Below are 13,696 nucleotides of genomic sequence, written 5' to 3' on the forward strand. Positions count from 1 at the left end.
ACAATTTTTTTCACCTTTTGCTGGCAGTTGGTCATATTTTTCCAAGCAATAAAGTTTATGCTTCAAAGCTAGATTTTACTTATGAAAAATAGCCTATGCCCATTTCCAATTTTCACATGTGCATGTACAGTATAAATACAGCTTTGACCAAAAGTTTTGCATCACCCTATAGAATGAACTCATTTTGCCAAAGTCAAATGAAACCAACTGAATAATGTTTTGTTAACATATTGAATTACATACCGCTTTGTAATTTTCCATATACTTATATAATAAATTTGAAAAATGTGACATGAAATACTGTACTGCTATTACGGCTTCCGGTAGACTTTTGCAATATCATTTTGTAGTTTCTTTGATTACATGATGTTAAATAAAATATCTAAATTATGTTCATATATAGATATATACTTTTTAAATGATGTCTCAATCATAAAATTCTAGATAATGTAAAACTTTTGGCCATTTTTGGTGAAATAAAATTTATTTATTTCAAGAGGGATTGGACACACAATTACAAACACCGGTAATATAGATATGGGAATATATAGATAATTTACAAACCAGCTAACACTGACTATCAAATGTACATATAAAAAAATATTACACCTTGCTAATGCTTATACTATGAAACTGTTGCTAACCAACATGGGTGTAGGGTTGTGGTTCATTCATTATGTTATTGTCAATATAAATGATTAGCAATAAAGTATAATCAGGAATTGAATCACTCATAATTGAAGTATCAGTATCGGACTCCTTCAGGGGATGGAGAGGAGATTTGGAGGGGTTCGAATCGTCTCAGTATAGGACTCCTTCAGGGGGTGGAGAGGAGATTTGGAGGGGTTCGAATCGTCTCAGTATAGGACTCCTTCAGGGGGTGGAGAGGAGATTTGGAGGGGTTCGAATCGTCTCAGTATAGGACTCCTTCAGGGGATGGAGAGGAGATTTGGAGGGGTTCGAATCGTCTCAGTATAGGACTCCTTCAGGGGGTGGAGAGGAGATTTGGAGGGGTTCGAATCGTCTCAGTATAGGACTCCTTCAGGGGGTGGAGAGGAGATTTGGAGGGGTTCGAATCGTCTCAGTATAGGACTCCTTCAGGGGATGGAGAGGAGATTTGGAGGGGTTCGAATCGTCTCAGTATAGGACTCCTTCAGGGGATGGAGAGGAGATTTGGAGGGGTTCGAATCGTCTCAGTATAGGACTCCTTCAGGGGGTGGAGAGGAGATTTGGAGGGGTTCGAATCGTCTCAGTATAGGACTCCTTCAGGGGATGGAGAGGAGATTTGGAGGGGTTCATTATGCTTATTTCCCAGCCATCACCTTACGATATATATATATATATATATATATATATATATATATATATATATATATACCATAGATTAACTGTAGGCCAGTACATTGAGGATCAGTACATTGGCAGCAGTGTGGAGTAGTGGTAGGGCTCTGGACTCTGACTGGAGGGTCGTGGGTTCAATCCCAGGTGGGCGACACTGCTGCTGTACCCTTGAGCAAGGTACTTTACCTAGATTGTTCCAGTAAAAACCCAAATGTATAAATGGGTAATTGTATGTAAAAACAATGTGATATCTTGTAACAATTGTAAGTTGCCCTGGATAAGAAATAAATAATAATAATTATATATATACACTATATACTGCATATATATATATATATATATATATATATATATATATATATATATATATATATATATATATATATAATCTTGCCAAAGCTTGTTATACAGTAATACATCTGTCAAAACTGTGTCTTTGAACTTTTGTTCATTTCCACTTGACATTTTTATCTTCTATACATAGTTCCCTGAGCAGATCATTCAAACCCCTACTTATTCCCGATGATTCTTCTCTATAAAACTCTCTCACTCCATTTGCTGGTCCACTTGGCATACATGATCATCACATTTCTCTTCAAAAATATAATGCAAAGGTAATATAACGCAAAGGTAATATAATGCGTAGGGTATTTTATAACACTTTATTGGCTGGTTTCTCAAATTATTATTCATCTTTGACTACCCTAACTAAAATAACATTAAATAAGCAATGTGAAACCAACTATATGTGTTCCATTACCTGTGTAACCTGCAATGTCCCTATGTTAGAGAAACTTGTCCGATTGCCCAGATAACCTTTCATTTTGCCTTCGTAACACACAAAATGTACCTCACTGCTAAGTGATGTTCCTTGAGAAGCTTTTCAAGACACAGACCACACAAATGACACACACTTCACGGGTCAGACCTACAAATTGGCATTAAAACCTTTAGACTGGTTCTTAATTCAAGATGCAAATGATATATATTTTAAATGAACCAATGTTGTTGTTTTCTTTTATTGATTCTAAATGTCATTGTAATAATTTATGTCAGCAAATAGTCTAGTCCAGCATACCAGTTGATGATACTTGGGATCTAGCAGACATTAGTCTAGAAAGAGAATACACATCGTAACTTTCCAACAGCTGGAAGGAAAAGGGTTCCTTAGCGTTCTTCATAGATAAAACAAGGAATATGCAAATTAGAGTTTCTCTAGTAAATGAAAGAACTGTGAAAGATGTTGACATCTGTGCGCCAGCTTGTCAGTCACAAAGGGGCATCCATTAACTTCACTATTATTATTATTATCATTATTATTATTAGTCATAGTAGTCATAGTTGTAGTAGTCATAGTACACATCTGTGGGTAACCACTGCAAGACAGAGAGACATGGGAGTTGGAGCTGAAATGCCGCTTAGGCACGCAGGATTTATTCACACACAAAAAGTAAACAAACGGGTCCTGTGATGCTACCAGTGATGGTAACGCACAGAGGACACATACAGAAGACTGTACAAAAGGTAAAATAAAATGCAGTACAAAAACTACAATTAAGAGGTGCCATACAGGGCGAGCGCTAGCCTTATAAATGAGGTGTCCCGCTCCAGGAACCGGCTACACTACGTAACCCTCGTTATACATTACTTGGAATCAATATCCCCTAAACTAACCTACTTATGAGCCGGTGTTCTTACGGCGAGTCCTGCTTCTTCATATGGCCTTGGCTGAGCATTGTGTAGTGATGACTTTCTGCATGAGGTATTAATTATGTTATTAATTATACGTTTTACTAATTCAGTTGCTTTAATATGCTTTTATATTAAGTTTCTATACAGTATTGTGTAAGTTTCGAGTTCTTTCATTTCCGTCGGCAAAACCAGCTACGTGCAGTTTTGCATAGCCTAACACGACTGAAAGTCACAGATAAGTGTCAGAGCTAAACACCAAAAGGCAGGATATTAGCAGAGATAGTGTGAGATGGGGGGAGGGGAACTGAAAGACAGGATGGATACACCCTGCTAGGTACAATGTGGTATTCAACCCCCCCCCCCCTTTTTCCCCCGCAGAGGGAATGTGCAATGATAGAGTGGAAACCCCTATCATTGGACAGAAGTAAGACAAATGGGAGTGGAGTCAACAAGTGTTTACAAAGGTATAAATGCCAAACATTGTAAAGTTTTGTCAGTCTTTTCATCTCTTTCGAATTGACTCCATGGATATCCGTGCTTTCTGAAAAAAATATCCCAAACTTTGAACATCCCCCCGGAGCACCGTTAAATCCATTATTAAAAAATGGAAAGAATATGGCACAACCGCGACTCTGCCTAGAGAAGGCCGTCCACCAAAACTCAGTGACCAGGTAAGGAGGACATTAGTCAGAGAAGCAACCAAGAGGCAAATGGTAACTCTGAAGAAGCTGGAGAGATCCACAGCTGAGATGGGAGAAACCGTCCATGGGACAACTATAACCCGGATGCTCCACAAAGCTGGGCTTTATGGAACAGTGTCGAGAAGAAAGCCATTGCTGAAAAAAACCCATATCAAATCCAGTTTGGATTTTGCCAAAAGGCATGTGGGAGACACAGCAAACATGTGGAAAAAGGTTCTCTGGTCTGAACAAAAAGAACACTCCGATAACCAGAATCCTCCGTGCACGAAACTGTGCTCTGTGATTCAGGGAAAAGTGGTCAGGGTGTCTGTGTGCTGTTGTGTTGTGCAGTGAGGTGAGTCGTTCCAGTGAGCTGGCTCCATGGCTGCAGCTCCTGTTCTCCTCGCTACTCCTCTGCGAATGTACAAAAACAAAACAAAACACGCTCCGGCTGAATGTGTAATCTCAGCATAAGAGGAAGTACTCACTTAGCAGCATCCTCTTTGTACTACCCAACTCCTCCCTGTAATCAGCCCAGCGCCAGACTTTCTCCAATCGCTGCCTGCCCCGTAGCCGATCGCAAGGGATTCGTTTCGTGTACGTGCCGCTACTCTCTTTCGCCAAGATGTCCGACTTACGGTTTCTGCCTACCGTCGAGTCGACCAATCAATGGGGAAGCATACCGTCCACCTTAATTCAGTGGCACATGGATTAACAGACAGGCACCCAGATTATAAGAACATAAGAAAGTTTACAAACAAGAGGAGGCCATTGAGCCCATCTTGCTCGTTTGGTTGTTAGTAGCTTATTGATCACAGAATCTCATCAAGCAGCTTCTTGAAGGATCCCAGGGTGTCAGATTATAATCGACTCATGCTATGTCCTTAAAATTTCAGAAGAACTGGATGCGTGGTCCTTTAGATATATATATAAAAAAAGTCTCATATACATGTCAGCCATCAATCATTTTGTTTTACCATTAAGTCTTTGGTATAACTATAAAAAGAAAAGAAAGTTAAGTAGACAAACGTGGCCTAGTGCCTTCCTCAGTGTACTGGTCCTAATTCTCTAGGCAGTCAGTGCCATGCTTTTGAGTTAATCTCCACTTTACAGTCAAACTGTCTCTATGCCTGTATATCAGTACTGACTGAGGGATTTCAATCAGAATTATGAACACTGAGGATGCAAGTCAAAATGCTCTACTACATGCATGCCAATGTCAAATGTCTGTAAGGTCTGTAATGTAATTCTCTTTATTAAAAAATAAATAAATAGTTGTCCTGACCGAATAATGTCAAATATTGTGTGTTTGTTTTGCTTTAAATTGGCGTTTTAAATATCTGACACTTCAGTCTGTTCAAGTTCTAATTGCTAATTGATCCCAGGACGCATCCAGGTGGTTTTCAAGTTTAAGAGCAGTTAATGGACACATACTAATAGACTGAAACAAATCAAAAGCCACTCAGGCTCTAAAGTTATTGTTGGAGGGACAAGACTAATCAATTCATGCTGAAGAAGTTAAGGTCAACTTAAAAAAATGCTAGTGCTGTACTATTCATCTCTCTACCCTTGTGTAAGTTTCCCATGGTAAATTGACATAATATAATTGCAGTTTTCCCATGGTTATACTATATATTTAACACAGTTTATCATGGTTTGCCATGCTGTATCATACATCTCTGGGTTTCACATTGCTTTACCATGCTTTTATTAGGCTTTATTACATGCCGCTAGGCTTTTACTATAGTAAACTTTTATAAGGGAAACCCAAGAGGGCTGCATCATATTGATCTAAAAGGTTTAAACATGCACATCGTTGATTCATCCTGACAGGGCGAAGACCCTGTACATTAATATTGTGGTCAGTTTAAATGGGGTATTGAGTGGCAATATAACCTGTCCCATGTGTAAAAACACATGGATCAGTCAGCAAGGCAGTTCAGGGAGGAACGTGGTGGGGAGAGGACAGGAGTTTGGGTCTTCTCAGAAACTTTAAAACTATGTACTTGTTTAAAGACAACCCATGCATACTTTTGTTTTTTAGTTATGTTTTCATTGTTAATTTATTTAAAAATGAAATTGCTTGATTTCACTCATTTGCTTCTGTGACTCCTGCTTTTACCTGCTATTGGCCAACCTGCCACAATGACTAATACATCTTTCTGTTAATAAAGTTTAGTATCATCAGGACAGCACCACGGGTTTCCCAACTGACCCCATAAATACGGGACCCTTTAAGACAGGTCAGCTTTTTAAACTTAGCTCTCTAAACCACAAATCAATGTATTTCAATCAACAAGTAAAGTGAATGTGAATTTCACCAACTGCCTTGCTAAATTAATTGTTTTACTTGCTAACTACTAAAAGCACACAACTGCCTGTGGCGGGATTACTTCCTGCGAGGATCGTTTCCATCAATCAGACCTCTACAGCTTTCTGATTTGCTTTATGTGTTTGATTGTGGGGCTGTGCAAAGCAGGAAGAAGTATTAACTAGAAACTTGACCACAATATTAAGAGAAAATGAGACTGTGGAACATAATTGCACTATTTTAATACACACTTTTTACCATATACATTTTTATGCAATAGGATTTTAATCCATGTTGTTGCTCTCAGGGTTGAATCACCACCATAATTAAACAATTAAATAGATTTAATGAAGCAGCTCATGCAATTCATGCTCCACTTTACATCTTGATTAAAACCAATTGATTTGTGGTTTAGAGACCTGAGTTAAAGAACTGTCTTAAAGTGTCGTAGACAGGTGGCAACCCTAAACCAATCTGACATTCCTAATTACCCAGCCAGCACTCAATTAGTCTGACAAAAATAAATTATCTGTGCCTCTATGAATGTAATTAATTCACTTCAATCACACCTTTGCTGCTACCGTTGTCCAATGGACCAATCATAAATCCCTAAATCAATAGGTTCCTTGCAATAGAAGGAACTTTATACCACTAATGTGGTTATTTTTATGTTATGTCATGAAAAGTTAGGACTCCCTTCTTATCCATTGTGACATACTGCCCAAGGCTGACAGAAATACCGTATGTCATAGTTTTTCAGGATCCCCTATTTTTTACACAAATTCCTGCTTGATGGAATCGCGATAGAGTTTTATTTTAAATTATTAATTTATTTATTTTCAAAGCAGGTAATATACATTGCTCAATACTTGAACTTGTGGTGTAGAAAATCATTTTTTTAAAAAATTTAGTCTTTGCCAATTATTTTTTTTTATTATTTTCTCCCCAATTTGAAATGGCCAATTATTTTTAGGCTCAGCCCATCCCTACCACCCCTGCGCTGACTCCGGAGGGCGAAGACAAACACACGCTGTCCTCTGAAGCGTGTGCTGTCAGCCGACCTCTTCTTTTCACACTGCAGACTCACCATGCAGCCACCCAAGAGCTACAGCATCGGAGGACAACGCAGCTCTTGGACAGCTTACAGGCAAGCCCACAGGTATCCAGCCAGACCACAGGGGTCGCTGGTGCACGGTGAGCTGAGGACACCCTGGCAGACCTAAACCCCCCCCCCCCCCCCCCGGGCAGCGTGCGGTCAATTGAGTGCCGCCCCCTGGAGTTCCTGGGGATAGCCCGGACTCGAACTCATGACGTCTAGACTATAGGGCACATCCTGCACTCCACATGGAGCGCCTTTACTGGATGTGCCGCTCGAGAGCCGCTTGGTGTAGAAATTCTAAACAAAAAATAAGCTGTGTACCTGCCATTTTTACGCATTAAAAAATCTGAAATACTCACTAAATTTAAATTTAATGCATAGGAATATGCATAGCAATTTTGCTGCACAGCTTGTCTGCCTCCCCTCCCGCCTCCTCTAAAACTTCCACTAACAACTACTTCTCCCAGAATACGATGGCTTCAGTTACTAGGAAACGGTACACAAGAAAAACCAACCCAACTAACATTATCAAATCTCTGGCTAGCCCTGTTGACTTTGCATCTAATCACAGTGAGAATAAGAAATTCGACGCTTCACAAGTTGAAGCGTAAACACCCCAGTCCAGCTACAAATCCAACTGGAACCATTGACAGAGGCACCCGCCAAAAAAAAGGTGCCTATAATATTAAACTGTTTTAGTACTTATTTATGTATTTCTTTATTTTATTTATCTGTATGGCTTTATATTGAGGTTTTAACATCACTGAGTTTAAGAATTTAATGTTAAAATATAAGTAATGTAATTAATTTGCAGTCTGTGTGATACCTTGAAAAAAAATGTGCTGAGCCGATAAAAAACCTTGTAGAACACATGCATAATTGTACAGTAGTTCAAAGTAACTTTGCAGTTAAAACGGAAGGTTCTTTTTTAATGCCTAGCCCATTGCCATAAAAGATTGTACAGCTTTTATCAGGATTACTCAGGACTTCAAGGTAACGTTGCATTTTACCCCCTTAAAATACATTTTGCTCACTCAGCATTAAAAAATAGAGGGTAAGTTACTCCCAGACACAAAACCTTATCTGGAGTGCTGGCTACAGTATATAAAAAATGTTTTTCTCCTGTTTTTTCTCCCCAATTTAGAATGTCCAGTTGTGTTCCCTCACTGCAGCAACTCCTCAAAACAGCTCAGGAGAATCAAAGGCCACTGATCCTTTGATCCAACCACCAAGCTCAGTGGCACGCCTGGTCACGTGTATAATCACTGCATGTTGATTGGCCGAGCTTTCATTCTGATCAGATTTCATTTTGGCGTCACAAATCTCGGCCCATTTTGCTTTGTCTCAGTGCTCATTGGTTGATGAACAAGAGGAGACTTTAGCAATGCGACGTGAAAACAGTGGCATGGAGTAATTATTATTTTCTTAAGTGTGGAGAAACTGAATAATCGTATGAACATTGCTGCACATGAATTTGAAGGCAAAAATCCACATCAGTGTCCACCATAAATTACATAGTTGATAAATATTTTGTGTGTGATAGGAGGGTTTAACATTAAAAAACAGAGTAAACAAAGTGCTGTTTCAGATTTGGCAAGTCAGGGATACAGATATAGGTTTTACTGGCCCAACTTACAAGGCAAATGTTAAGTATAGTGACCAAAGTTTTGTTTTTTTGTGAGCCTAGTATTTGTTATGTAATTAGGTTTGCCAACTGACCCCATAATTCTGGGACACAAAGAAAGGTCAGGTTTGTCAACTCACCTCTTAACATTCTCTCGCTGACCTGGGAATCTCTGGCACTGCTCTGGCCTGGTTCTCCTCCTACCTCTCCAACCGCACTTAACGGGTAACCTGGCGTGAAGCAACCTCCACACCTCGCCCTCTCTCAACAGGAGTCCCCCAAGGGTCAGTCTTGGGTCCTCTCCTGTTCTCTCTCTACACCCACTCCCTGGGCCCTCTCATCACATCCTATGGTTTCTCATACCATTTCTATGCTGATGATGCTCAGGTTTTCCTCTCCTTCCCCACCTCTGACTCCACCATCCCCTCCCGTATCTCTACCTGTCTGTCTGCTATCTCCTCCTGGATGCACTCGCATCACCTCAAACTTAACCTCTCTAAATCTGACCTCCTGTTCTTTCCCTCCTCCCCCTCCTCTGATCTCTCTATCTCCGTTCTTCTGGAATCTACCACACTCTCTCCCTCCTCCTCAGCTAAGAACCTTGGAGTCACCCTGGACTCCTGCCTCTCTTATTCCCAGCACATCTCCACTCTGGCACGCACTTGTCGATTCTTCCTGAGAAACATCCGAAGAATCCGACCCTTTCTCACCAACTACGCCACCCAGCTCCTGGTCCAGGCCTTGGTACTCTCCTGCCTAGACTACTGCAACTCCCTCCTGGCTGGCCTCCCTGCGTTTGCCACCTGTCTGCTCCAGCTCATCCAGAACTCCGCTGCTCGCCTGGTGTTCTCTCTGCCTCGCTTCTCCCACGCAACTCCACTACTCCGCTCACTCCACTGGCTCCCGATCACCGCTCGCATCCAGTTCAAGACTCTTGTACTAGCCTACAGATGCCTTGACCTAGACTGCACCCAGCTACCTCCAGACCCTCATCTCTCCCTACACCCCCACTCGACCTCTCCGCTCCGTCTGCATTAGAAGACTGACTCTACCCCCGCTACGCTCCCCTGCCTCCAGAGCCCGCTCCTTCTCCACCCTCGCCCTGCAGTGGTGGAATGACCTTCCTACAGATGTCAGGACTGCCCAGTCCCTGACAACATTCCGACGCCTCCTCAAGACCACCTCTTCAGAAAGCACCTGTAGACTCCTCTGCTTTTCCCCTGGGACACTTATCACCCTTCCTTAAATGCGCTTTACTTGCTGTTTATCTGCCCCCTATTTTTTACTGCATTTAATCCTGTACTTTAGAGTACTGTAATCTGCCAAGTGTTATTTTAATCTGTAGTATTTTGTATTTAATTATATCCTGATATAACTATCACTGACACTGTTATCTGCTGTATTATTGATTCGTATTCTGTCACACTTGTACTTGCTTGAACCAAAGTCATTGTATTTATCTTGCTCTTAATTGTATTATTACTTGTACTGTGATTCTTGAAATGTATTTGTTTATGACTGTAAGTCGCCCTGGATAAGGGCGTCTGCTAAGAAATAAATAATAAATAATAATAAATAACACTAGAACTGCTGCGGTTATACTCATACCTGGCAGTCATTATGACGGTTACATTTTAAACGACATCAATATTAAAATGAAAGACAAACTATCGGATACAACTCAGAAGTTTTATTCAAGCACATCATATCAAACATCTGCACAGCCGAAACACTGTATTTAAATGAACAAATAAACTTAACAGGGTTTATTTTCTAACTTACCACATAAGTATAAAGCACTACTTCAAAAAATGAAAAACTATAATAAAATAAATATTTCAAAAGAAACTAGTGTGTAAACAGATGTAAACAGGTATATGTACATATAAAACTGTAAAAATTAAAGTAGTTTTTAATTTAAAACAAAAGTAACATGTTATCTCTTGCATGTGTCACTGCAGCACTGAATCCAGGTTGAGCTGCTGCAGCCTGCTGCTTTGCAGTTTTCTGATCGAAATGTTTCTGCCGAAGCGCTGTGGCTAGCTTCAAGATGAAATCTCTCCTACTGATATTTTCCCCAGTGCATTCATTGTACAAAACGAAGGAATTGATGGCTGCCAGGTCCAGTAGAGATAACAACAGGCTTGCATATAAAAATAAAATAGAATATTGTAGGTTATATTCAAAATAAAAACATGTATTGTAAAAGGCAGTCAAAATTACGGCTTTGGCAGTTCTCGTGGGTGGAATTATTACTTCCTTATTTTCATGATCCTGCCTTTCAAACGCTGTCAGGGTTACATGTATTTAGGAAAAGTCATAAACGGACAACCACATAACTTTCAGACACGCACAGTAATTTAAATTTGAAAACCTCAAACTGTCAAAATGACTGCCGTGGTGGTTCTTGTGTTAAACGGCAAATTAATTGATTTTATTGAACATGTAAAGTGAGTGTGAATTGAGTGAGCTTTCACTAAAGGAATTTAGTTGTTTTGCAAACTAGTTACTAAAAGCACACACCTGTCAGGGGATGGGAATTACTTCCTGTGAGGATCGTTTCCATTAATCAGACCTCTACAGCTTGCAGATTTGCTGTATTTGTCTGATTAGAGCGGGACTGTGTAAAGCAGGAAGAGGTATTAAATACATATAAACTTAACAACAAGGTTAACACTTTTGAGTTGTATCCAACGGTTTGTCTTTCATTTTAATATTGATGTTGTTTAAAATGTAACTGTCAAAATGACCGGCAGCAGCGGTTCTAGGTATGAGTATAATCGTGGTGGTTCTAGGTATGAGTAGAATCGTGGTGGTTCCAGGTATGAGTATAACTGCGGCGGTTCTAGGTATGAGTATAACAGTGTCGGTTCTAGGTATGAGTATAACCATGGCGGTTCTAGGTATGAGTATAACCGCGTCGGTTCTAGGTATGAGTATAACCGTGTCGGTTCTAGGTATGAGTATAATCGTGGTGGTTCTAGGTATGAGTATAATCGCGGTGGTTCTAGGTATGAGTATAATCACGGTGGTTCTAGGTATGAGTATAATCGTGGTGGTTCTAGGTATGAGTATAACTGCGGCGGTTCTAGGTATGAGTATAATCGTGGTGGTTCTAGGTATGAGTATAACTGTGGCGGTTCTAGGTATGAGTATAACAGCGTCGGTTCTAGGTATGAGTATATCCGCGTCAGTTCTATGTATGAGTATAATCGTGGTGGTTCTAGGTATGAGTATAACTGCGGCGGTTCCAGGTACGAGTATAATCGTGGTGGTTCTAGGTATGAGTATAACCGCGTCGGTTCTATGTATGAGTATAATCGTGGTGGTTCTAGGTATGAGTATAACCGCGTCGGTTCTAGGTATGGGTGTAATCGTGATGGTTCTAGGTATGAGTATAACCGCGTCGGTTCTAGGTATGAGTATAATCGCGGTGGTTCTAGGTATGAGTATAATCGCGGTGGTTCTAGGTATGGGTATAATCGCAGTGGTTCCAGGTATGTGTATAATCGTGGTGGTTCTAGGTATGAGTATAATCACAGTGGTTCTAGGTATGAGTATAATCACAGTGGTTCTAGTGTTAAAGTGTCCAGGAATTATGGGGCCAGTTGGCAACCCTAACAGTAATAAACAAAAACGGTGAGGTGTTTTTTTCTTTGTACAATGTCCCCTTTTCTACATTTTAGTTTATTTAAGTTACATTTGAGTCTTCACTTTCTGTACATTAAAAAAAAATGTATACGTAAACCACAGTAATGATATTACGTTATGAAAATGTGTTTTTTGCCACTTTGCTTATTGTGTAGGAACCACAATGCCAGGGATTTAAAAAATAAAATGTGATGTCTACTTTTCTACTGTTTCTGCCTGCAACACACTCATCTTTTTCTTTAATAGAGCTTAAATTGAATATTAATCTACACAAACACAACAGAAAAGCGCACTGAATATATTATTGTAGGATGAGTAATAAGTAAAACAAAAGTAATAAACAGGGATATATGTTCTAGTCCAAGACTACCATTTTAGCATGGCCAGGTCCTGTTGCAGATGTGTACCCAGGGTCTGGAGAGTATGGGGATGATTTCGGAGAATACTATGGAGATTACAACGGCCAAGTCAAGAACATCATTTGCCTGGTATATAAATAATCAGAGGGGTATTTTAGCCCTTATTGTGCATTGTTTGACTTAGACATTTTTGTATCAATCTTTCATAGAACAGTTGCCTTTTTTATAAAACATTTTTATAACAGCATCCTTTTTTTAGGATATCTTGAAACAAAAATATCCTAAAAAAAACACCATTTATGTTTATTTGTTATAATGAATGTACAGTAATGTTTTCATGTTTACACCCAGCTGCGCATATAGTACCTGCCCATTTTTGTTGAGAATTTCACCCCTGAATGCATGTAAAGATCGACATTGTTAATTGGATGCATATCCTAATACAAAAGAAAACAAAATAAGACAATACTGAAGGGTTTACTCTACCAAACATATGCATTAAACAACACTATTCACTGTTTTGATCATTTTCTATGCAGGTAACCATTTCATAAAGAGTTTATGGCACAACTTCATACTCTCCTGCTGCAAACAGAATATACATCTGCTAAGGCATATCAGAAAATTGTTTAATCCTTGTCTGTGTGACAGACATTGCTGCCTGCTAGCTTTTATTCCTGTCGGTCCCACTGGACCCAGCATTGTTCAGTGGTAGAGTGCTGGTTGTACTTTGTCATGCTGTGCCTGGGGAAAATTGAGACAAGGGTGAAAAAAAAAAAAGTTGGCACCACTGGAAACCAGGTTTCTCTCGAACCACCATTGCAGTGCGACCCCTAGAACAAAGATTGTACAGTTTAGATTTTGTTTATTATCACATAGATCCTGGCATGGATGTGAATGTCAGTCTAATAGAGTCTGAGTGCCGGCAGGCGCCCCTAT

The sequence above is a fragment of the Acipenser ruthenus genome, chromosome 33 (assembly GCF_902713425.1).
Source record: "Acipenser ruthenus chromosome 33, fAciRut3.2 maternal haplotype, whole genome shotgun sequence".
Lineage (NCBI taxonomy): Eukaryota > Metazoa > Chordata > Actinopteri > Acipenseriformes > Acipenseridae > Acipenser > Acipenser ruthenus.